This window comes from Bidens hawaiensis, unplaced genomic scaffold (assembly GCF_021521415.1).
Source record: "Bidens hawaiensis isolate Kalapana, Puna unplaced genomic scaffold, B.hawaiensis_p1.1 tig00050220_1, whole genome shotgun sequence".
Lineage (NCBI taxonomy): Eukaryota > Viridiplantae > Streptophyta > Magnoliopsida > Asterales > Asteraceae > Bidens > Bidens hawaiensis.
Genome location: NW_027506146.1, coordinates 95,054 through 121,292, shown reverse-complemented (window position 1 = coordinate 121,292; position 26,239 = coordinate 95,054). Strand labels below are relative to the sequence as shown.

Here is a 26,239-nt window from a genome sequence, read left to right as displayed (position 1 = left end):
GACCTTATGCTAACCGAGGAACGCAGAGACTTAGCCGCAGTGCGTGAAGAGAACTACAAGCGACAAATGCAAAAGTACTACAACACGCGGGTAAAACTCTGCAACTTCAATGTAGGAGACTACATACTGCGTAACAACGAGGCTTCGAACCAAGAACGCCTAGGAAAACTGGCCCCGGTCTGGGAAGGGCCATACATTATCAAAGAAGTCCTGGGAAAGGGCGCATACCGGCTTGAAAGGCTCGATGGCACTCCCATCCCAAGAACATGGAATGGAGCTCAATTACGCAAATGTTATATGTAGATCAATTCCAAATTTGTAAAGAAAAGGCCTAGAGCCACTTCTAATGGAAATGATTCTCCATTCACAATGTGTTGATAGCCTTACCTTTATACTTATGAACTTACATATTTCGGCCCATTGGTTGAAAGGAAGCAAAATGGCTTGTTGGTGATCCATGGCCTCAAGTGACTTAATTTTTATAATGGCTATTGCAATCCGTTTTCACTGGTCCAACTGCTAGCTGCACATAACCGACTTGTTAATGGTCCAATTAGTCATACATGCTCCGCAACTTACAACCAATCCATCTTTGATTTAAGTGGATCTTTGAAACTATGACTAGACTAGACAAGAAAAGAAGATTTGAACCGAACCAGTTTGACCAAACAGGTAACTGCAGACAATGATGATTTATTTATCCGACATCAATTCAAATCATATATTATCACAAAACTATAAGTTTTCAAATATAAGAGTGAAAGCTAGGACAAAATAAAATTTCTATTCACATGAATTTCACAGATATATACTGAAAAGCCCGTCTGGTTAACATGTTTGCCTTTAAACAGTTGTGATGGGTTTAACTAGTAATCTTAATCCAGTGTCATCAAGTAAAAAAAGGTAATTCTGTATTTGCATTTTTTTGAAGTAATAATGTACTCATTTTGGAATGATATATACTTACAATTTGTTGGGTGCATGCAAGCAAGCAAAATCATCAGTTCCGTAGTTTAAAACTAAAAGGAAGTAATTCCGGGTTTATTATGATGCAAGGGATATCAGAGATGCGGGACCAGTACGAGCCTTTTCTACTGCACTTTTTTTCTAGATTTGGGCATGCTTCGATGGTTAACTCAAAAGTGAAGGCAGCAGAATTTCAGGTAGGCGTGTCGTCTTTGGGTAACCCCATAAACTGAGATGTTGGAGGGAGGTGAGGTGTTGAAGTCCCACTGAAAGTGATTTCAGCTTCTTAAAGTTACGTAATCCAAGAGAAGTAAAAGACAAAGGAATAAGATGGGACAACTGACTACAGCTGCTCACATCATCTCCGTCCGACTCGCCACACGCTAACCCGAGGATGACAAGTGAGGTTGGGAAATTCTGTGGTCCCCAGTCTAAGATGGGTTTCTTCAGTCCCCCTATGTATAGGCTATGCAAGTTGGGAGACCAAAGGCCACAAGGAAAGGAAGCATCTGCACTTGGGCAATTGTATATTATTAGATCTCTTAACGAGGTCCAGCTAACTATATCTACACTTGAAGCATTGGCATGCTTGTGCCGTTATCTCCTCTGAATATTAGCTCCTTTCTAACAGTTTGTCACAATCATCAATGCAAAGAAACTTGAGATTTTGCCATCCTGTTGTTGTGAATGAAATTACAATTAGAGATGCGCAAGTTCTCAATGTTGCGTAGATACCAACCATCCTCCTCCACCGTCTCTCCTATTTTCACCAAATCTTGACATTCATGTACATCCAAATCCTTACTTGCCGTGGATTCCCACACGTGGCTTAACTCGTTACATTTTTGCATGCTTAAATATTCAACTGCTCCAAGATGCCTTATTATACCTCTCCAAACCACATCATTAAGCCCTGAAATACTTTCTATTACCAAACCTGTGACTCTTGAAGCTACTTGAACCAACCTTCTCAACACGCTGCTATCGCATTCAAATATTTCTAGATAAATCAATGTAGGTAGTTCTTCAAGTGACACTTGAACCAAATTAGGACAATTTCTTATACCAAGCTCTTGTAGGCATGGAAACGACACATTCCCAATATTGGTTGACCATGCTTCCAACCTTTTCATATTTCGTAATTCAAGATATTCAAGTGAAGGGAATGCAAGACCAGTCCCATATAACTCTGAACCCATAGTTTTCACCTCATCCATGCCTTCAATAAAAAACATCTTAAGTGATGGTAACCGCCCAAGTGGTGGCAAAGATGTACACTTTTTACAACCATGTATACACACAGTTTTCAAGTGAAGAAACAATGGATCCCCAACCCAATTAGGGAATTTATACCCCCATATGACATTATTTTAAACCTTTCCAAACTATCACTATGAGGCTTCAACACAGACATAACCTCCTTTTCAAGAGATTCCTTTCAAGAATCATCAAACACCTCACTCCGTTCTAGCTCTAACCTGCTAAGCCTTTTTTGCAATAAGTTTGCCTCTTGTGCATGCATTACCATGTCCACGTTCTCCAGTCCCTTGATATGAGTTCCCCCAGTAAGATTTGTGAGGTCTTTAAGCATGGTTATTGCAAAGCCATTGCCTCCTTCAAAAATGATCTTTGAGAGTGTTTTTAGGTTTTTCAATTGGCCAACCCCTAAAGGGAGCTTATTCAGAAGCGGAGTATCTCTAATTTCCAAATGCCGCAAGTTTTTAAGCTTTGAGAAATTATTAGGCAACTTACTTAAATGTTTACATCCAAATAGAAATATTGTTTGTAAATTGAAGAGATTGCAGATATTTTCGGGCAAATGTGTGATTAGGGTTAGAGATAAATTAAGATACCGGAGGTGCTTAAAACTGCCAATGGACTATGGCAGCTCGCTTATGCAATAATCACTCAAACTTAGAACCCTTAACATTGGTAATTCTGGGAGTAAATCAACTAGAATCTTACTAGATAAGTAGCACACCGCCAACTATCGTTTGGTCTAACCGCTATGAATGTTCTTAAACTTTTAGCTCTTTCGAATGGCTTGAACTTTGAGCAAGCTACATATTCCTCATGAACAAATGACATATGGCGGTACTTTTCCAAAGCTTCCTTCCTAACATCCTTCACCATCCGATCGTCTAACCTTAAAAAAAATTCTCCAGCAACAAATGTGGCCAAGTCATGCATCATGAACGATTTATCATCAGGTGTGTAGGTCCCTATTCAGGTGGATCTAACAACGTCTTTGGATCAACCTAACTTAGTGCTAGCGGAAATCACACTAAGCAACCAAGAGGTCTCGGATCTTGAATTTATTTTCGGTTAAAGAGAGGTGAGTGAGAGAGAGAGAGCCGAGAGATGAGTAGAGAGAAAGAGATAGAATTGCCAAAAAATCTTAGTTTCTCATGGCATGCACCCTATTTATAGGGAGGCATGCATGAGAAACATATTTCATATACATTAAGGCCCAACGGGCTTCTTTACAATGGACCGTGGCCCAACTACGTACAAAATGACCTATCGGCCCAAATACATAACCGAATCAATACAAAAGACTAAATATACAAAACGGGCCTAACAATCTCCCTCTAGTCTTTAGTATTGGAACCCGTCGGTGTCGTATACCAAGCATTCATCCTCGGTTAGTGGAAGTTCAACAAGTCTACGCACGAACTTGTTGAAGGCTTCCACTATCCGGTCGGTATTTTGACATCCCAAATCCTCGATGGTTCCCAGCGGCTTGTTGTAGAGCTTCTTCACATCTTCAATGTGTAGTCCCATAAGCTCATGCTCGTATCTCGTGCATATCACGACAGTGAATGACGGCCTCGCCGGTTGTGTTGTCGAACTCCCAATCGATGAAGTCTCGGAGAGTGTTGGGAAGATAAGGCTTGCCATGATAAATCTCGTGACATTCTTTCGGCGCCTCGTATCTCCACATCGTGCGAGGCTCTCCGGTAGCCGGGTTTATTTCTCTTGGGTTCTTGTACTTGCGACCCTTATTCGGCTCAAAGTCCTTGTAGTTGACTCTCGATTGACGCTGTAGATAAGTCGGGACCCAACTTTCCAGCGTACTTCCAACAGCACCATAACCTAGAGCTTTCTTTAGATAGTTCAGATCAAGTTTAGGTAGAGTCTTCAGCTCGTAATGACTGAGATAGATGAGGTCCCCACTGTAACGTCTGATGGCCCAAACGCTATTCCGCTGATCGTACCTTGCGTATACGATCAGCGAGTCGTCATGATACAGATAGTTGAGCACGCGGGTAGACGCACAGCTTGAGACAATGTGCGTCTTTCACTTCTTCTGTGGCGGATGGTCAATGACAGGATCGGTTGTAGGAGCCTCTGAAGCTTGAGCGGGAGGAGTATCCAGATTTGGCGAGTAGTTAATGTCATCGCCTTGTTCATTTACTGCCTCCTCCGTTCCCGTTCTCTCGATGAATTCCTCAAAGCTCATACATGCATTAATAAAATCATCGATCACACCTGTATTGTGAGTCGGAGAGATGATATCTTTATACAAGCTCTCAAGTAGTGAGTCATCCTCTCTGACTTTGTTGGCTGAACCGGGGTTAGCAGGGTCTTGAGCATCGTGATGAGAGTGTGGAGGTGATTGAGTGTTATCTCCACCTCCACCTCCTGCCGCCCCGGCCCCTCCATCTCCACCACTACTGTTGCCACCATCACCATCATCGTCATCAAAGCTGTCGTGTACATCATCGTCGTCATCTTCATCATCATCATCTTCTTCATCATCATTATCATATTCTTCATCACCATCATCTTCTTCATCACCATCATAACCACCACCAACACCGCTGGATTGGCCGCCCTGTTGTACTATTCGACCAACAATCGCCTCACCTTCAGAAGCCTCGACCTGAACTCCTCGCAAGGCCACAGAAGGACCCGCGGTAGGCCGTGAACCACCAACTTGAGAAGTCACACCAGACCTTCTCCAGCTTCTGAAAACTACATCAAGCCTATCCTCCAAACCATGAAAATCATCTTCATGAATACCCATTAGGTCTGGGGCCGCTTGGTACTTTCCCACCATTTCTTCATTTGTCTTGACTTGAAGCTCATTCAGACGATCTTGCATCTTTATTTCTCTTGAACACTCTCCATTCCGGCTCTGAGTGAATCCAGGGAAGCAGTTCAGGTGAGCTGATTCTCTAAAGCTTTGACTCTAGAGTTTGTGGCTTCATTCTCAACATCCCACCTACGTGTTGCATCCTCTATCTTCTTGTTTACGCTAGTTCTGAGAGCACTAGCACTTGGTAAGTTTCGTTTAAGTGTAGTTAGCCTATCTCCAAGTCTTGAGTGGTCCGCTCTTAGATTGGCATTTTCAGAGGCTTCTCGGTTCATCAGCGCTTGCATGTTCTGGATTCGGGTGTGGAAGGTGTTGGTCAATAACCTCTGATTTTCAGCAATTTCATCGCTTGCTGCTTTCTGTTCTTCCAACACCCGGATCCTTTCCCTCAGATCTGCCTTTTCCTTTTCATCCTCAAAAGCCTTTTGCTTCATATCTTTGATGAACTTGAGGAGCACAATCTCTCGTTCCGCCCTCTTAGCGTTTGACTCCTCTAGTGCGACGATCCTATCGAGGATAGGATCAGCGTATACCGGAGTTGTCGAAGACTTCCCTCGGCTAATGGGTTTGGGTGAGATTATTGTGGTTGGTGGTGTAATGGTCATTGTGGGAGGTTGGGTTGTTTGCAGAGGTAGGGTAAAGGATTGGGTTGGGATAGATGAAGTGGTGGTGGTGGGTGGTGTTGTGGATTGGGTTGGGGAAGTTATGACTGTTTTGCTCCAAAGGCTGGTTGTTTGTATGGGTGAGCTGAAGACGGATGGGTTGAAAATCGAGGAGGTTGTGGGTTCGGTGATTGGTTGTGTAGGTGGTGTTGTGACTTGGGAGGATTCTGGTTCAGTTTGGGTTGGTTGTTGTGGAGGTGAGGATGGGATTTGGGGTAGGAATGTGGAGATGGGTTGGTCTGCTGGTGAGGGTTCGGGTGAGGATTCTGGTGAGTCATTGAGTAGGGTCTTGGTTTTCTTGGCTTTAGTTTTCTTTCTGGTTTTTGGTATCTTGTAGGCATGAATTTTTATCTTGGTTACATCTAGTGTTTTGAGGGCTTGGGCCAGGGCCTCTTTGGTGACTGCAGGAGAGGAGGGGGTTTTACCTTTGGAGGGAAGCTTGACGACAAGTGTTGGAACCTTCTTGGAGTCTCCAACCTTTCGCAGGCGCTTCAAGGGCGGCTGGTCTTCTTCTTCCTCCTCAAGCTCAATCAGTTTGCCCTTTTCGGCCTCTTTCCTTTTCAAGTCATGCTTTGCCTTTGTTCGATCCTCGGCAGGCACATCTGAAGAATCTTGCTCTGTCTCCACCTCTGGCTCCTCTTCCTCTTCTCCTTCATCAGATGCCTTATTTCCAGCAGGCTCCGTTTCCTCAAACAATCCAAACTTAGGACCAGGTCGTGGTCCCGTATACTGATGACCTCTACCCTTTGTGCTCAACAACACACCAAACACTGACACCTTGATCTCGTGTACATGAAATGGCTCAGGATGAGATTTCTTGTCCTTAGCTTTCTTGGCTCCCGGCCTTTGGACATCTGGAGTCATATCATCTAACAACGGCTGCACGAATCTCGGGTACATCAACCATGTAGCCCCGCTCTTGATATTCGCAAGCATACACAAAAATATCCGTCTTGAGTAATTGAACTTCTCCTTGTTGGTCAATGCGGACATAATACGAACCCAGTCCGTACTCATGCTATCAAATCCACCTCGAATGTCTGTGAAACAATGAGTGACAATGTGGAAGAGAAATATCCAGTATGGTGATAGATGACTCTTCTCTAAGCTCTTCCATTCCGTGTCGTACCCCATCTAAGCAACGAAATCTTCCAGCTTCTTTTTGTTTCCTCTCTCATACTTGTAATCCGGCTGGTCAGCAATCATTAATACTCTTCGAATGTCTGCTTCTGTGATGGTTAATTCCTTTCTTACAACCGTTGTTGTGAAGGACAGAGAATCGTCTGCAATCCTGGGGAACGCCCAGAAGTCTAAAACCCACTTGTAGTAAATGGCTGAATTTGCAGTGATAGCATAGGCAAGGGGTGATTGCTTGAGCCCCTTGACCATAGGAGTGAACACCTTACCAGCCTTTGCCTTAGGCAACTCGAGAACACAGAAGTTGTTATGACCCTGAAATTAAAAGCCAAGAGATCATGAGAATCATTATTAAGACAAAAACAAAACAAACAAGATATATACATAGGCATTAGGAATTTACATATTAGATAAATTAGATTTAATACTATCATTATGTATATTTTAGATTTAATAAGTTAATAAGTTAATTTTAGTCAATCTATAAGTTAATTAGTTCATAATGTACAAAGATCAAGTTCAAAGCAGTTTAAGTGTCCAAACAGTTCAAATTTCAAAAACAGAACAGTAGCTAACAAGGTTAAGTTTTTCAAAAAATTCTCTAAGTGTCACAATTTCGCGTGAAAAATTTCACATGAAGTCCTTTTTCGCTTCGCATGGTCAAGCGAAGCGAAAACAGATTATTTCGCTTCGCATGGTCAAGCGAAGCGAAAAACCTTTTATGCGAAAAACTTCAACTTGGTAGATTTTCTTCCCTTTTCATTTCAATGAATTCGCCTAGCCCTGAATTATTTTTCTGAAAAATTTTAATCGGAAACTCTTTTGTTTGCCCGGTCAATTGAACCCTTGAACATCTCGTCAAACCTAGATCTACAAACTGTACAAAATAATCCTAAAACTAGCAAATCTTAATGATGATAAATCCAATCTAAGGTTCTGATATCAGAATCTAAGCAAGATACCAACACAGATTTTGAAGATTTGTCCTAGATCTAGCCGACGGTTCTTATGAACCGTCGTCTTGATCCATGAAAACCCAGAAACAAAGAAGAAAGAATGAACGGTAGTGTTCAAGTTGTTATACCGAAGGTGGATACTTTGGATTCAACGACATAATGATATAAAAGGTTGGCTCGTTGAAGATTTAAAGATGATTTAGGGATTGATTGTTCGAAGATGAGAGAGAAGAGAGAGAGAGTAAAGGTAAAAGTGTTTGGTGAATAGTGAATGATATTTTGGATTTCCCATATATATAGAGTCAGCCTATCTCGCGATAAGGTCAAAACATCACGAGTATTCACCAAAAATACACTCTCAGTCCTCGGTCTTTAAAAACATTTGCATTTTCAAACCCGAAAAACATTTACCCACCGAAACCACGCACTTGATTGTTTATAATATTTTCTTTTGTTGGTCCATAAGCGTTAACATTTGCACGAACGATCTCTTTTGTCAAAATAAAACGTAATAAAAGAAGACACCGAACTAAAAACAAAAATAAAATTAAAATTTAAAATTAAAGATAAAATAAAATAAAATAAAGATAAAATAAATAAAAATAAAGTTTAAGATATTAAACTATGCAGATACTTAATATTTTACAAAATAAAACAGAGAATTTAAGACATTTTAAATTTAAACAATAATATTAAATTAATTTTCATAGTATTTTCTTTGCTTAATTTACAAAGAATGATCACGATATGGAATCATATTGATTTGCAAAGCCCTAGATTGCGTTACCTTTTTGAAATTATTGTGACACAAGTTCATCATTGACTGTAGATATTGTCCTCCTTGACAAGTGTTTTGATGCCAGAAATGATACGTTTAAAGTACAATTAGGCACGGTGCTTATGTGGTCCCACTTAATCAGACATGTTACTGATTCCATCATATCTCAGGCCTACTTTGTGTTAACATATCACCTCAACTTGACTTAGACCTTTCTTAGTTGATCACAGTACTCTTATTGACAGACTGACTTACTGTACACCTTACACATGACACTTTGTGTTTTGCACACTTGACTCGATCTAGAAAGATTAAAATAAGGCAGAGGTTCAGTCCGTAAGGTCGGATAATACCATATTATCGCGTAGAGAAAGTCCAAGGCTTGAACAAAAGAAAGAAAATAAAACAAAGCAGAAGACTCAGGGCCTTAATAATCAGATCTTGTATGACTACAAACGTAGAAAGTCCAAGGCTTGAGTCGAAAATAAATGAAGAAATAAAGCAGAAGTTAAAATTTCTAGGGATGACTCCTTTTCTGACTCTTTTTCTTGATTTTCTTTTTCTTTTCTGACTCTTTTGTTTTTCTTTTTCTTGCTTTTCTTGACGCTTTACTTGACTCAATAAAAAAATTAAAACTGACACTGACTTTCATAAGACGACTGTGATCAGGTAAACAGAGGCTTGGGTATGACATGTATTACATTTTTGCCTTCATGAATATGACTTAACGGAATCATGCAACCGCTTCATAATCGTATATCCACTAGTACCGGCATTAGTTTAAGTTTATATCACCCGACACTTACTTGTTTGTCAAGCCTACCTACACATCTATGAATGATCTTGTAGCCTTTTGTTCTACTCTTTTAACGCGCTAGAATCATTACATACCAACGTACTATCACTTTCCATGATCAAATTCTAGATTGAAAATTTTAAATATCCGACTCCCTCTAAACAGGAGCTCCCTCTAAACGGGATAATTCTTTTTGAATTTTCTTAGAATTTACTTTAATAGGAGTAAAGATGAAATCAATATTATATATTAAAATAAAATCTTTTTGTTAAGTCGAGTGACTTGATTTTTGTTTTACTAAAAGTAAATTTTAAAATCTTTTTGGTGAGTTAAAGTTAACTCATTTTCTCCTCTAAAATTGTGACATATTTGAAAAATATTTACAGTTTTAAATTAAAAGATAAACGATAAAATTTACTGAAAGGAAATCATGCCCAATGACTCAACGAGAAACAAAAATCGGGCACGACTGAAAGCTTTTGTAAAGAGATCTGCAAAGTTAAAATCAGTATGGACCCATTTATGTCGACAAGCTTGCGATCATAACAATCACGAATAAAATGTATCCGGATGTCAATGTGCTTAGTCTTTGAGTGCTGGACCGGGTTTTTGACAATAGCAACGGCCGCCTCATTATCACATTTGATCGTTGTTCCATAGAAAATCAAACCGTAATCCAGCAGCTGATGCTAGATCCATATCACCTGAGAGCAGCATTTGGATGTAGCAATGTACTCGGCTTCTGCTGTGGAGGTGGACACGGTGACTTGTTTCTTGCACTGCCATGAAATCAACCGATCTCCCAGGAATTGACATCCACCAGATGTGGACTTTCTGTCCAAGTTGCATCCTCTATAATCACTGTCGGTGTAAGCATGAAGTTCCAAAAGAGAATCTTTTGGATACCAAAGACCCAAACGCGATCTACCCTTCAAGTATCTGAAAATACGCTTGACAGCAGTCATGTGGGATTATCTCGGGTCAGACTGATATCTGGCACACTGACAAACAGGGAACATGATGTCTGGTCTGCTTGCAGTGAGATACATCAGGGAACCAATCATTGACCTATAAAGGTGTTGATCAACTGGTTTTCCTGATGGATCAGGAGCTAGAATAGGTCGTGTTGAGATTGGTGTCATGAATGATGATGAGTCCTTGAAACCAAATTTCTGAACAATGTCTTGAACGTACTTTTCTTGGTGAATCAAAGTCCCGTCCTTCTTCTGCTCAACTTGTAAGCCCAGGAAGAAGGTCATCTCCCCTAAGGAACTCATCTCAAATCGCTGTTGCATAACCTCAGAGAACTCCTTGCACAGATCCTTATTCGTGGACCCGAAGATGATGTCGTTTACATAAACTTGAACCAGAATCAAATCACTGTTGACCTTCTTGACAAAGAGAGTTTGATCGATGATTCCTCTCTTGTAACCATTTTTCACCAAATGATCAACCAGTGTGGTGTACCAAGCGTGAGGTGCTTGGTGAAGACCATATAGTGCTTTGTCAAGGCGGTAAACATGATCAGGATGAATTGGATCCTCAAAACCTGGAGGTTGACTGACATAGATCTCTTCTTTTACTTTCCCGTATAGGAAAGTAGTCTTCACGTCCATTTGATATACTTTGAAGTTCATGTACGAGGCGTATGCCAGAAATATGCGAATTGCTTCTAGTCTAGCCACCGGTGCATAGACTTCATCGTAATCAAGACCTTCACGTTGCCAAAACCTTGTACAAAAAGCCGGGCTTTGTTTCTGATGATCACCCCCTTGTCATCCTTTTTATTTCGGAACACCCATTTCGATCCGATCGGCCTTTTATTTTCTGGTTTCTTTACTAGCCTCCAAACATTCAGCTTCTGAAATTGTAACAGCTCTTCTTGCATAGCCTCTACCCAGGAGTTGTCTTTTAGCGCGACTTTGTAGTCCTTGGATTCTACCTGAGAAATAAAACAAACAAAAAGACATCTGTTAATGTTACCGGAAGTGCTAGGTGTTTGGATGCCAGCAGATGGATCTCCGATGATGTTCTCAGTTGGATGTCAACGATGAATTGGCAGCTGTGGAATTTGGTCGACATGCTCGACTGGTGTGGCCTTAAGTTGAATGGACAGGCTCTCTATGGGATGCTTGACAGTGGTCGCAGGGACAGAAACACTTGGTTGAGGATCAGTTCCATCTTCTTGTGGTTCAACCAAATGTTCTGCAGCAATGGGACCTTCCCATAGGTTGTCATAAAATGGAACAGCAACAGTTGGAATGGAAGTTGTGTTGGTGTTATCAGAAGTTTCATTCGGAAGGGGTTCCACCTGCCCACATGATGCATCAGTCTCCATTGCAGGACCTTGATTGTCTTCTTCTGAGGGAGGTGTGGGGACAGATTCCACCACACTTGGTTCTGCAGGAGGCAGATATGCTTGATCGACTTGAACATTTTGGTTGTTGTCAGCTGACATGTATGAGTCAGAATCATAATCAGTCATGTCATCAACAGCTTGCATTTCAGTGGTGGTTAGCCATTGGTTGTACATTCAGTATGGGTGCAGTAGCAGCTATGTCAACATGTCCAAGATCTTTCAAAACAGCATGCATCAGGATAGACTGATCATTATCTGGTTGAGCAAGTGGAGAAGCAATAGGTGAAACCATTGGTGCGGCTGGTGTCATATACATTCCACGAAACTGCTTGAACAATCCTTCATAATCAAACATCCAATCCGGACCATTGTGTGCATCAGTAGGGTTTAACTCTTGCTAATAAATGTTGAAGGATTCCAATATTACTCTTGATTTCTTGTTGTACACACGATAAGCACTTTTGTCAGCAGAATAACCAACAAAGTAGCACTCATCCGCCTTTTCAGCGAACTTTGAAGTCGTTCCAACATTCGTTTGGAGAATGGTACAAGGACATCCAAACGTTCTGAAGAAGTTTACCCTTGGCTTCAATCCATAGAAGACTTCATAAGGAGTCTTGTTCAGTCTTTTGTTCAGCAGCACACGATTTTGGGTAAAGCAGGCGGCGTTGATGGCTTCTCCCCAGAAAATCAATGGTAGTTTTGAATATGAGAGCATTGTTCTAGCGGCTTCCACCAAAGTACGGTTCTTCTCTCAGCCACCCCATTTTGTTTGGGAGTGTAAGGTGCGGTGAGTTGATGAACAATTCCCTTGTTTTGACAGAATTCATTCACCACCTTGTTGCAAAATTCTATGCCGTTGTCACTTCTGATACATTTCACCTTCTTATCAGTTTGATTTTCAACCAACACAATAAACCTGAGCAGAAAATGTGACGTCTCGTCCTTGTGCCCTAACAAAAATGTCCAACTGAAACGCGAAAAGTCATCAGTAATAACCAGACAATAGGCTTTTCGACCTATTGCCATAGGTTGAATTGGACCAAAAAGATTCATGTGCAACAACTAAAGAGTGGAATTGATGGAATTGACAAGCTTGGGCCTATGAGGGAGTTTGTGCTGTTTACACTTAGAGCAAGATAAACATTTTTCAGCACAGTGAAAGGATTTTACTGGCAAACCCCTCATATGGTCACCTTTAACCAACTTGTCCAGTTCTTAAAGTTGACATGACCCAACCGTCGATGCCATAAAGATGAGTCGTTCTCCGAGGCATTGGACATCAAGTAGGAAGCAGACCGTATGGAATAATTGCTTCTCATGTCCAGAATGTAAGCATCGTTGTGCCTCGGAGTACGCATCATAATCCATTATTCAGGGACTTTAAAACCTGGTTTCAGAATGAGACATTCATTTTCAGTAAATAGGGTTGAAAATTTCTTATCACAGATCTGAGAGACGCTTAGCAGGTTGTGGTTGAGCTGTTCCACCAGATTGACTTCATAAATGTCAATGTGCCATTCGATACCTTCCCTTGTTTTGTTATCTCTCCTCCAATATCACCGGCAAAGGAAACGTGACCACCGTTGAATGGTTTGATGTCGAACAACAGCGATTCGTCTCCTGTCATGTGTCGGGTGCAGCCACCGTCCAAGTACCAAATGCTGTTGACAGGCCATCCAGGCTGACCCTACACACGAAAAACCAGTCAGTGGAGGGTTTCTCGAGACACTCTTGTCTCGGGAAGGTTAAACACAAAATCACCAAGTTTAATTTTATGATTTCTGAAAAATGTAATCCTTTGGTGAATCAGAATCTGAAGAACAATCCCTCGAGGAACTTGAATTATGATTTCCTCGGTTTTTGAAAAGTTTTCTGGATTGCCTTCGTTTTGGTTTAGGCTTAACCACAAAATCTTCTTGATCAGCCTTTGAGAAAACCTTTGAAGGGCTCTTAGGCTTTTCAGCTTCAGAACCCTTAGCTAACCGCCTTCTTTCTCTTTGGGTTAGCCAAAATGGTTTCTTGGGTTTTTCGGTTCTCCTAGATCTTAAATTTGTCTCACTGGCTGAAGAGTAAGTTTGGTGAGACATTTTCTTGGTATGAGCATTATACCCAGGAAATGTCTGACCAAACTTACTGTTGACGTCTCTTTGTTGTTTGTGCCAGTTCTTGCAATTTCTTGCAAGATGAGACGATTACCACAAATGAAGCAACATTTTCTTTGGTTCCATTTATAGACATCTTGCTCGCTGAAATATGAGGGATGAGGTGATGTTGTTTGGTTAACATGTTGGCGACCTCTATCTGACTTATAATTGAAAGCATTTGAATTATGAGATGCAAAATGATTTGATTGCCTAGGTTTCTGTCGAGAGTATAAAAGGTACTATCACACTGATCATAAAATTGAGAACTATAATTTGTATTTTGAGAAAATGAAGTTTTCTTGGGTGGCACATATTTACATGAAGTGCTCGGTTTTTCATTTTCAAAGCTAACTTTCTCTTTTATTAAGTTCTCAATTTTATTATCAATTAATGAGCAGCTTTGACTGGTCTGTTCATTAACCTTGACTTTGACAGTTTCATCAAATATAGTTTCACACTCTGAATCAGAAGAGGAACATTCACTTTCATTACAAACATTTACACAACTATCATCACTTGATGATTCACAAAATACACCATTTGATCTAGACATTAAACTTCCTATCAATGATTCACACACTTTGTTACAAACAGGATTGTTAATGGTTTTTGTTAGACCCACACAGGATTCAAAACGTGGTTCTAACTCTCCCTTTGATTTACAATCCTGGTTAACCATTCCACCACTTACATCACCTGCTACACAAGATATGCTGACGTTAGAATTATCAGATGACGAAATTTGAGCTGTTGATGGAGAGGCGGCTGAAACGAATTTCACTGGTTTTGGTATTTTACCAATACCATATGCCATCTCTTCATCAGGAGAAGTATTATAGCTAAAATGGGGTAGGCAAGTGTAATTATCATTCAATGGTGGGGGCACCGCTGAGTAATCGCATCCTAGTCTCGTTTTAACTTTAGTATTTCTCTGAGCTTTGATAAGATCATCTAATTGTTCAGATAATGCCTCAAACCTTTCAACTTGTTTTTCTTTTTCCCGTTTATCAGAAAGATCAAGTTTCAACTTTTCAATTTCATCTTTTAATTTATTTACAATGTCTTTGTAATAGATGACATTGTGCTCTCCTTGAAAGATTTTAAATTTAAGATTTGCAACATCATCGTGATGTGTTTTAATCTTTTCAACATATATCTTGTCAGCCTTTACATATTCAGCATTTAGTTGACGAAGTTTTGCGTTTTCTTTCAAAACTTCGTCCTGAAGATATCTATAATATGTAACTTTATTTACGCAAACTTCAGTGCATAGATTTCTTTTTACCTTGTATGATGGTGACGCATCAAAACTTGCAGCAGCAGATGAGGAAGCTTCATTGTCTGTGATAACCATACCAGCCATATTAAGTGGATTCTGCAGCTCTTGAAATTGATCATCCCAATCCACACCAACTTGGACCTCCGATTGGGAGACAGGGGCTTTTGAGTTTGAGCTTGAGTTGCCCTTGTGTGGATGACCTCCAATTCTTTGTGATGAGCTGCTTGGTTTCTGCATCTCATGCCTTTTTCCTACAGCCTTGCCATTCTCCTCTTCTATCACCTCAGTCACACGAATATCATTGGCAGGTTTTGAAGGATTCGTGCATTCTTGGGAAAAGTGACCCATCTCACCACAGTGTAGCAACGCAGCTTTGACTTGTCAAACCCGATCCTTTTCCTGTCTGAATCATTAAAGCTATCCTTCCCGTACGTTTTCATGAAGTTAGTAGCCCTTTGCACAGCCATTGCCATCTGATATTTGATATCCATCTTCTCAAGATCTTTCTGATTGATATCCCTCAAGTCTCCAGCTTCAAACTGAGGTAGCAATACATTTCCTTTCATCAACTCTTCATGGCTTGAAAGAAAAGCATGAACTATTGCGATGTTGGAGTCATTTAGCATAGGTAATGCTTCACAGAAACTTGAAGGCTTGCTTGGTTGAGGTTTTGAAGATAATGAAATCCCTTGAGCTTTTAGGGCTTGGGCAACTGCACTGTCGACCGCCTTTTGGAACGAGCTTGTATTTAAAGAATCTGATTGATTTGTTGTTGAGATGAATGCTGTTGGTTGTGAAGGAACACATGAGGAGTACTTGGGAGTGGTCACGGGATACACGTTCGGTTAAGCTTTGCTTATAAAAGCAGTTTGCATCGAGGTGGCAGTACTCACTCCAGCTTGATTCAGTGAACTGAGATGATTGTTCATTCTCATCTGCTCATCCATTTCAAATGACTTGAAAGTGGATATCAAGTCAGTGTTTGTCATCATGTTTAGATTGGTAGTTCTCTTGATCGTGACAGTATTGGTACTCCAGCTGTATGGCAAAGAGTTCATCAACTTGTGGTTAACCTCAGCATTTGCAATGTTGACATTTGCAGCCCTAATTCTTACCATCAACTTCTCAAATCTTTTTACCAACTCCAAAACAGCTTCTCCTTGACGATGATTAAACATGTTGAACTCTTCTTTTAACAGGGCCTTTTTGTTTTCTCTGATTTCGGCATTGCCCTCAACCTTTTCAACAAGTGCTTCCCACAGACCTTTGGCACTTGTGTGTTCACGAAGAGTTTCAGAGATTTCGTTTGAAAGACAAACAGTCAGTATGAGATAAGCCTTCTTATCTTGAGCTAACAGGTCCCTGTCTGCTTGATCATAGTTTTCTGGAGCCTTAAGTTGTTCCCTAGCATCAGTGCGAGTCACTGGAACATGAGGACCTTGTTCAAAGCATCTCAACAAGTCAGTCTCAGTTAAGGAGATATAGTTCATAAATCTCCATTTGAAATCTGCAAAGTTATCGTCTAAGGTCATATATTTTGGAGGCTTTGTGGGGGTTCCTACTTGGTTTTCCAATAGCAAATAACCCTTCAATAGTTCTGAATCAGTGCTAGCCATGGTCTAAGTAGTTACAATCCTTCTACAAAGCTTAATCTTCAAAACAGTCAACTTTTTCGCACAAAAGAGCTTCAAGCGAAGCGAAACAACTTCAAGCGAAGCGAAAGGATTCTAAGCGAAGCGAAAGAATCTAAGCGAAGCGAAAGGATTTTATCTTTCTGAAAGCAAATCTTCCTTGGGATCCGTTTTCACCTAACCTTATCCGTACTAGGTCAAAGGTTGTTGCACAAAATTTTATGCCATAAGAAGCAAACTTGTTCTTTATCAATTTTGACCAAAATTTTTGAACCCGTAACCCAATCTTTAGCACAAATCTTTTTGTATATTTCTACTTTACTTGTTTTTGTTGTTTTTGAAGATTTTCTTGTCAAGAACACTTGAACACTTATTTTCTTCTTTTCAAGATCAAAACCCAAGGTTGTGATCCAAAAACCCTCAACTAGTGAGCCGAAGCTCTGATACCAATTGTAGGTCCCTATTCGGGTGGATCTAACAACGTCTTTTGATCAACCTAACTTAGTGCTAGCAGAAATCACACTAAGCAACCAAGAGGTCTCGGATCTTGAATTTATTTTCGGTTAAAGAGAGGTGAGTGAGAGAGAGAGCCAAGAGATGAGTAGAGAGAAAGAGATAGAATTGCCAAAAAATCTTAGTTTCTCATGGCATGCACCCTATTTATAGGGAGGCATGCATGAGAAGCATATTTCATATACACTAAGGCCCAATGGGCTTCTTTACAATGGACCGTGGCCCAACTAAGTACAAAATGACCTATCGGCCCAAATACATAACCGAATCAATACAAAAGACTAAATATACAAAACGGGGCCTAACAAGGTGCATGTTGAATTAATGACCTTGACAACAACTCTTCAAAATATTCATCGCCTAAGCGTTCCATTGACCTTTTTGAAGATGAATCATGCAAAAAACCTTCCGCCATCCAAAGTAAAATCACATTCACTTTGTAAAACACAAAGCCCTTGGGGAACAAGGAGAAGTAGGCAAACAATTGTTTCAAACATGCTGAAAGATCATGGTAGCTGAGTCTAAGAGCTGGGACAAACTCATCTTTTTTTCCTAACTTCCAAATATCACTATTCAAAAGCTCCTTCCACTCTTCTTCTTCTATCTTTGTCCTCAATAACCTTCCAAGTACTCTTAAAGCCAAGGGCAGGCCATCACATTTATTCACAATGCCTTCACCATATGGCCTGCGGATTGGATGTGAATCGAAGTTATTTGTACCCAACTCATGGTGAGCAAACAAAGAGATTGCTTCATCATGTGACAGTGTGTGTAGGTGGTTTAGGTCAACATAACCCAGCAGTTGCAACTTCCGGGTTGTCATAATAACTTTACTTCCAGGAGCATATGCACGAAATGGGCTTACCAGGGTCTCCCAATCTTCATAACTTTCGCTCCAAACATCATCTAATACTATTTAAAAAGGGCTTCTCCTTAAGTTGCTTTCTAATAGCTATTTGAAGTAGATTTAAATCTGTGAATTCCTTGTTTTCCTCCTTGATGGATTGTAAGATAACTTGACTTATATTAAAGATATCAAACTGATCAGAGACACAAACCCATGCCTTGAGTTCGAAGTGCTTCTTAACTTCCTCATCACCATACAAAAGTCTAGCTAGAGTGGTTTTGCCTAACCCGCCCATACCAACTATGGGCACGATGCTAAAGTTCTGATCACATGAGCCGTCCTCAAATAGCTTTGCGAGCAATTCCTTCTTTTCCTTTTGCCGCCCAACAATAGCAGGTGTATCTACTAAAGAGGTTTGATAACTTCTTTTTGACTTTTCATCTTTTACAATCAAACCTAGGCCCAACTTTCCTTTTTCTAGATCTTCTAATTTGGTGGTGATATCATCTAACTTGTGATGCATCCTCTGACTTAGTGATAAATTTGTGAAACAAGTTGGGATGAGCCTTCTTACCTTGCTGGTGATGGCTCCATATTGCTGGATGTGCTCAGGATGCATAGCTTCGGTTGCTAAATCATCAAGTATGTCATCAATGTCGTAAGCCAGATGTTGGAGTCCATTGAGCCACTGCTTAACAGCTTCATCATTTATTTCCTTCTGAGAAGCATCATTAAGCAGAGACTGGATCTGGATCAGTGTCCTCTCTAGTTTCTTGAGCTCTGAATGAATTCCTTGGGACCGAACAAATGCCTTCAAGGCTTCAGAGGCTAGCTTCTCAAACACAGCTTTCAGGAGTTCAGTGGCAATGATTTCAGCCATTGTTAGTTTAATTTGTGGTGATTGATGATGAAGGAAACTCTATATAACAGGGATATATGTGAATGAAAGAAAGAAATGAGTTCAACTGCCGTTTATAGTTCCTCCAGTCAGTGTTTTGGTACCATCCTTGCAATTGTTTATATGTTTTAATTGAGTATATACTATTTTTTACATTAATGTTTCACAACAGCTAGCATTAATAAATTTAGCAAAATATTTTATAATAAAATGAAAATATGTATAATAAATTATATTCAACTATTACATAGTTTAAAGTTAATAATCCAAATATACTATCTTTTACGTATTAAATACTTTGAAATTAAATAAAGTCAATATCATATAACCAAACAGAGCACAATATACGCGCACATACTAATAAATTATAGATATACCTTTATTTTATAATATTTACAGGAATTTATAAGTTTTGAAAACATATTTCTAAAAACATTAATAAACTAATTATAGTATGAAAATGCATTTATACAAACTGTAACATTTATTTAAAATGTAATAATAAAAAGAAATGTGACCCGCCTATTATCGGTGGCACCCAGATCGGAAGCATGTGGGCCAAAAAGAAAATTTGAAGTAAAAAAAGACATGGAGGGTGCATTAACCTTGAAAAGGGACCTCTACTCTAAAGAAAAAGAAAGTTAATAATTGAGAAAGAGAATGATTATTTTCTTTTATAAAAATAATGGTTGGATGCATATGGTTCACTCCAGTTAACTGATTAATGTTTGAAATAATAGAAGTTAGAAAGAGATATATATACACACACGCACATTAAAATGATATATATGTGCATTGGAGATTGGAGGTGCCGTCCGGTCTCGTTTGGTCGGTTGGGCGTTTGATTTGTCACTTTAATTACTATAATTTATAATTTGTCAAAATACATTCTCACAAACATTAAGTTAAGCGATTACTTCGGATCTTCTTCCAATAACACCTATTTCTTTTAATAAAAGTGCGATATATTCTAGCTTTCTTGTTTTGTTAGTGACGCATTATTTTGGTAATACCAATCTCATTATTTTGATAAAACGACCGTCATGTATATATGGTCAAAGCTGTTTTTACACACTATTAAGTTACTAAAGGCAAAAATGTTTGGCCTTTACCATGATCAACATAAAATAATATTGTGGGTATATATATGAAGTGGCGAAGCTTGAACAAAATTATCGGGGGGGGGGGGGGGGGGGGCCGAAGTTATTGATCCAAAAATTTTTGGGTCAGCGGTTCGGTTTGAGTCGGTCAAAGTCAAACAATATACAAATTTTCGAGTCAGCGGTTCGGGTCAGGTTAAGTCAAACAATATAAAATCTAAATAACTAATTTTTCTTCATTCATTCAAAAGACCGTTCTTACAAAAAAACGAATACATACTTTGTCAACAACGAAAGACCTAAAATATTTAAGAAAATCTGAGAATGAGTACCTGATTGAAGAATTACAAAGCAGTCCGACGACCTTTAAGATCTTTGAATTTATTGATTATGGACTCTGAATCAAATGTTTCAGCAATTTCTTTTTCTATGTAAATCAGTACCTGATTGAAGAATTACAAAGCAGCCCAGCTCACTTGTTGAAGCTTTTGGCATTTCTTTTGAAAAAAGAATGAAGAGTTTTCGTCTTTCCCATGATATACCTATTACCTAATAATAAAAAAGCAACAAAACGATTCGGTTAAATTACAATATTAATTCAGTAATTCTGAGTTCATACAAGCAGGCTCTGAGTTCATACAAATCGAGTTCTGAGTTCATAAAAAAGTAACAGTACGATTCGAACCTAATTTAATAATTTTAACCAAATTCGATTCTTAGTTCATACAAAAACGACCCTATTTTAACCCAACTCGACTCTAATTTCAACCCAAATTAAGTATTACCGGTTACGAATCACGAATGTCGGGCTCTGTATTCCAGTCGGCTGGGGCCGCTGGGCGCTGGCGGAGACAGTGGCGCAGCGGTCAGCAGAGACGTGTGGACCCTGGACGATCGCTGCTGCAGGTTGCAGCAGTGCAGCTGTTGTTGCCGTTTGGATTTTGGCTGTCTGGAGTAGCACGAAGGTAGTAACCTAATTCAAACCAACCGTCACTTGTTATTTGTTATATTTTATTAATTTAACAACTTTAGCATATTAACAATACAAGCCCTTAAAGTTTGGGATTTCTTTAAAAAATAACAAGTAGACTTTATATAAAATAAAACCAAATGTTGGGTTTTTATAAAATAAAATCAGTGGGAACCAGTATTATTTTATGGAGAAAATATTTTTAGGGGGGCGAGCTCAATACGTATAAAAACAATCCGGGGGGGGGGGGGGGGTGGGGGCGAGCTATATACCTATAAAAATTTTCAGCTGAATATCGGAAAATATACATTACCGACCGGAAAAACAGGGGGGGTGGAAACAAAGCTGCGCCACTGTATATATGAATACTTAAGAAGGCGTTTATTATAAAAGAAGATATTATGCAATGTAGAGTTGATAAGTCACAATAATGTGTTATATCAAACTCTAAAAAATGTATTTCGTGGGATTTTAGTTTGAATGCGTAAAAAAAAAGGTGCGTGATTTTACCGCATAAGTCATGACTTGGATTTTAAAAAGGAGGACAAGGCTCTCGCTACTAACTTAAAAAGCGCAATAAAGGTGGACATGGCACACTGAAAAACGGCTTGGGGCTCAGTTTGGAAGCATGCTCATTTACATGAGAAGCTTTAATTTGTACATCAAATGCTGTATATATAGCAGTTTAGCTTATACATAGGCTATTTATGTATCGAGTCATATATATGAAGCTTAGTTGCGGTCAAGTTTTGGATATGTGATAGTGAAAATCTATGAGAAATAAAAAAAAGTTATACAAATACATTTTGTCTCGTGTAAAAAAAGCGGTACCCTTTTGCACTTCGCCTCTAAATCTTATTGTCTAGATGCACCTTGGGCTTTATAAAACCAAGCTCGTACCTTTAAGCTTAATCATCTATCTATCTATAATAATATACATAAACCAAAATCCTAAAATCTTACCCTTTCCCCCCTTGACAGATTGTAAGATAACTTTGCTTATATTAAAGATATCAGACTGATCAGAGACACAAACCCATGCCTTGAGTTCGAAGTGCTTCATAACTTCCTCACCGTCATACAAAAGTCTAGCCAGAGTGGTTTTGGCCAACCCACCCATACCAACTATGGGCACAACGGTAAAGTTCTGATCACATGATGGCCCATCCTCAAATAGCTCTATGAGCAATTCTTTCTCTTCTTTTTTCCGTCCAACAATAACAGGTGTATCTACCAAAGAGGTCTGATAACTTCTTTTTTGCTTTTCACCTTTTACAATTAAACCTAGACGCGTTTTTTCATTTAGCAGATCTTCAAATTTGGTTGTAATATGCATTCATTTCCTCTGCATTGGCGCAATCTATGATACTATCGGAGTAAAAAAGGGGTCTAAAGAAGAACAGAGACTGGGCTGTATTAGTAACTAGTAAATCCTTTGTGTATTTATAAAAGGTCTCTAAAAATTTTGGGGATAAACACCAATCCTAAGGTCTGAGACGACCCAAAAAGCAATTGATCAGATCACGATCTAGTTTATAAGCCTACTTGGGTATTGAGTATTTATTTGTAAGAGCTTCATTTTTTGCACTTGATAGTTTCAACTCCAGAAAAAAGAATCCAGTCAAATTTTTATTTTACTTACATAAAAGCATCCATATATCGTATATACGGGTGTCTAGATAACATTTATATGGATTCAGTTAGTTCTTTTTATTCTTGCTCGAGCCGGATGATGAAAAATGATCATGTCCGGTTCCTCCGGGAGATGGATCTATAAGAATTCACCTATCCCAATAACAAAAAAACCTGACTTGAATGATCCTGTATTAAGAGCTAAATTGGCTAAAGGTATGGGTCATAATTATTACGGGGAGCCCACATGGCCCAACGATCTTTTATATATTTTTCCGGCAGTAATTCTAGGTAGTATTGCATGTAACGTAGGATTAGCGGTTCTAGAACCATCAATGATTGGTGAACCGGCAGATCCGTTTGCAACTCCTTTGGAAATATTACCCGAATGGTATTTCTTTCCCGTATTTCAAATACTTCGTACAGTACCCAATAAATTATTGGGTGTTCTGTTAATAGCATCAGTACCCGCGGGATTATTAACAGTACCCTTTTTAGAGAATGTTAATAAATTCCAAAATCCATTTCGTCGTCCAGTAGCGACAACCGTATTTTTGATTGGTACTGCAGTGGCCCTTTGGTTGGGTATTGGTGCAACATTACCTATTGATAAATCCCTAACTTTAGGTCTTTTTTAAATTGATTCAATTGTGAAATAAAATATCACGACATATGTATCTAGGGAACAGTCGCTTCAAAGTGAATTCTCCCAAGATACATCTATTCAATTAAATTATGAATCTATGTTGATTCCGAATATATTAATTGTCCTAAAGATTCAAAACCTATTTTCGTTTCGGCCCTTTTCTAAATTATTAAAAAAATATGAAAAAAATCCAATGGGTTTAAAACTGATTTTTCGGTAAATCAATTACGAAATTTTTTTCTAGAATCCCTAAAATTTGTTTGACATCTTCTATGCAAAAATGTTCCATTTTCATAAGATCTTCTTGACTGTTATTCAAAAGGTCCAATAATGTATATATCTTGGACCTTTTGAGGCAATTATAGATTTTGGGAGGCAATTCTGATTGGTCAATAAAAATCGATTTCAACGCCATTTTTTTTTCTTTTTTTGTTAGTTTAGCCAATTTATCATAAAAGGTAAAAGGGGGTAAAGGAACTATGTGTTGATTGTACTCTAAATTGAAATTTTCTTCTTTGGTATGTAAAAAGGGAATCAATAAATCAATCAAATTCCGGGAGGCTTCGTGAAGTGCTTATTTAGGAGTTAAACTTCCATTTGTCCATATTTCGAGAAATAGTATCTCTTTGTTACCATTTTCATAAGAATGAATACTATGATTCACATTTCGAACAGGAATGAATACAGGATCTATAGGATAACTTCCATCTTCAAAGGTATTTGGCGCTTTTATAAGATATCCGCGATTCTTCTCTATTTGTAATCCAATGACCAACTCAATGGGTTCCGTTAAGCTAGCTATATGCTGTGTATTATCGACAATTTCTACATAAGGCGGTAAGATGATATCTTGAGCAGTTACATATCCAGGGCCCCTGACACAAATAGACGCCTCACAAGTTCCATAGAGATTACTTCTCAATACGATTTCTTTCAAATTCATTAAAATTTCATGTACTGATTCTTGAATACCCATTATGGTAGAATATTCGTGTGAGATTTTCTCAGATTTTGTGCGTGTGATACATGTTCCTTCGATTTCTCCAAGCAAAGCTCTTCGCATCGCAATGCCTATTGTGTCTGCTTGACCTTTCATAAGTGGAGACAGAATAAAGCGCCCATATAAAATACGCTTACTGTCTGCTGCTGATTCAACACACTTCCACTGTAGTGTCCGAGTAGATACTGTTATTTTCTCTCGAACCATAATAATATTATTTGATCTGATCATTGAATCATTTATTTCTCTTGTTTCTCTTGCTATTGAAATCTCTTCAATTTTTTTCTACACACGTCTTTTTTTCGGGGGTCAACAGCCATTATGTGGCATAGGGGTTACATCCCGTACGAAAGTTAATAGTATACCACTTCTGCGAATAGCTCGTAATGCTGCGTCTCTTCCGATACCGGGACCTTTAATCATGACTTCTGCTCGTTGCATACCTTGATCTACTACTGCACGAATAGCATTTGCCACTGCGGTTTGAGCAGCAAACGGCGTCCCTCTTCTTGTAACTTTGAAGCCACAAGTACCAGCAGAGGACCAAGAAACCACTCGCCCTCGTACATCTGTAACAGTCACAATGGTATTATTGAAACTTGCTTGAATATGAATAACCCCCTTTGGTATTTTACGTATACTCTTACGTGAACTAGTACGTCCACGTGAACTCTTTTTCTGTATAGCTTTTGCCATATTTTATCATCTCATAAATTTGAATCAGAGATATATGGATATATCCATTTCATGTAAAAAAAGACCCCCCTTCTTATTTGTATATTTTATTTGTATATTGGGTCTTTAACGAGTCTTATTATCCTTGTCTTTGTTTATGTCTTGGGTTTGAACAAATTACTATAATTCGTCCCCGACGACGGATTAGTCGACATTTTTCACAAATTTTACGAACAGAAGCTCTTATTTTCATATTTGCCACTCCTTACTTTAATTTTGAATCCATTTCTTGGAAGAAAATAAGTTTCTTGATATTTTCGATTTCAAATCGTATTTCCGCGAAAGAAATAGTGAAAACACCTAATCTTTCGAATCTTTGTTGCGGAGTCGATAAATTATACGACCTCTGGTTGAATCATAACGACTTACTTCAATTTTGACTCTATCTCATGGCAATATTCTTATAAAACTACGTCGGATCTTTCCTGAAACATAACCTAGAATCATATCTTCATTATCTAAACGAACCCGGAACATGCCGTTGGGAAGCGATTCAGTAATTAAACCTTCATGAATCCATTTTTTTTCTTTCATTCCAGGTAAAACCTCCTTGAAGTATCAACTAGTGGAGGAAGAACCCTATTAGACAACCCACCCCTTATCTTTTCTTTTTCACAAAAAAGAAGTTTCCTATTCAATTCGGATATTAGAAAGATTACCATATATAACACAAAATTTCTCCGTCTATTCTTTCTAGTCGAGCGTCTCGGTCTGTCATTATACCCCGAGAGGTAGAAAGAATTACAACGCCCATCCCGCCTAAAATTCTAGGAATTCTTTGATAGTTAGAATAGATTCGGAGACCCGGCCGACTTATCCGTTTTAAATTTAAAAGATTTCGATAAGTACGTTTCTTATTCCTTCTATGTCGTAGGGTTAAAACCAAAAAATATTTGTTGTTTTCTCGATGTTTTCTCACGTTTTCGATAAAACCCTCTCGTAAAAGTATTTTAACAATACTTTGGCTGATATTAGTAAATGCTACTCGAACCACGTTTTTCTATACATATCGGCATTTCGTATAGAGGTTATTATGTCAGCAATAGTATCACTACCCATGATTAATTAAAATGATTGGTGCCTCCAAA

At 38.9% G+C, this 26,239-nt stretch overlaps 1 pseudogene; it reads right to left on the bottom strand.

Moving 5' to 3' along the window:
• Positions 1–1,000: 1,000 nt before the first annotated feature.
• LOC143616877 (putative disease resistance RPP13-like protein 1) lies at positions 1,001–19,104 on the bottom strand (annotated as a pseudogene).
• Between the last annotated feature and the right edge of the window lie 7,135 nt (positions 19,105–26,239).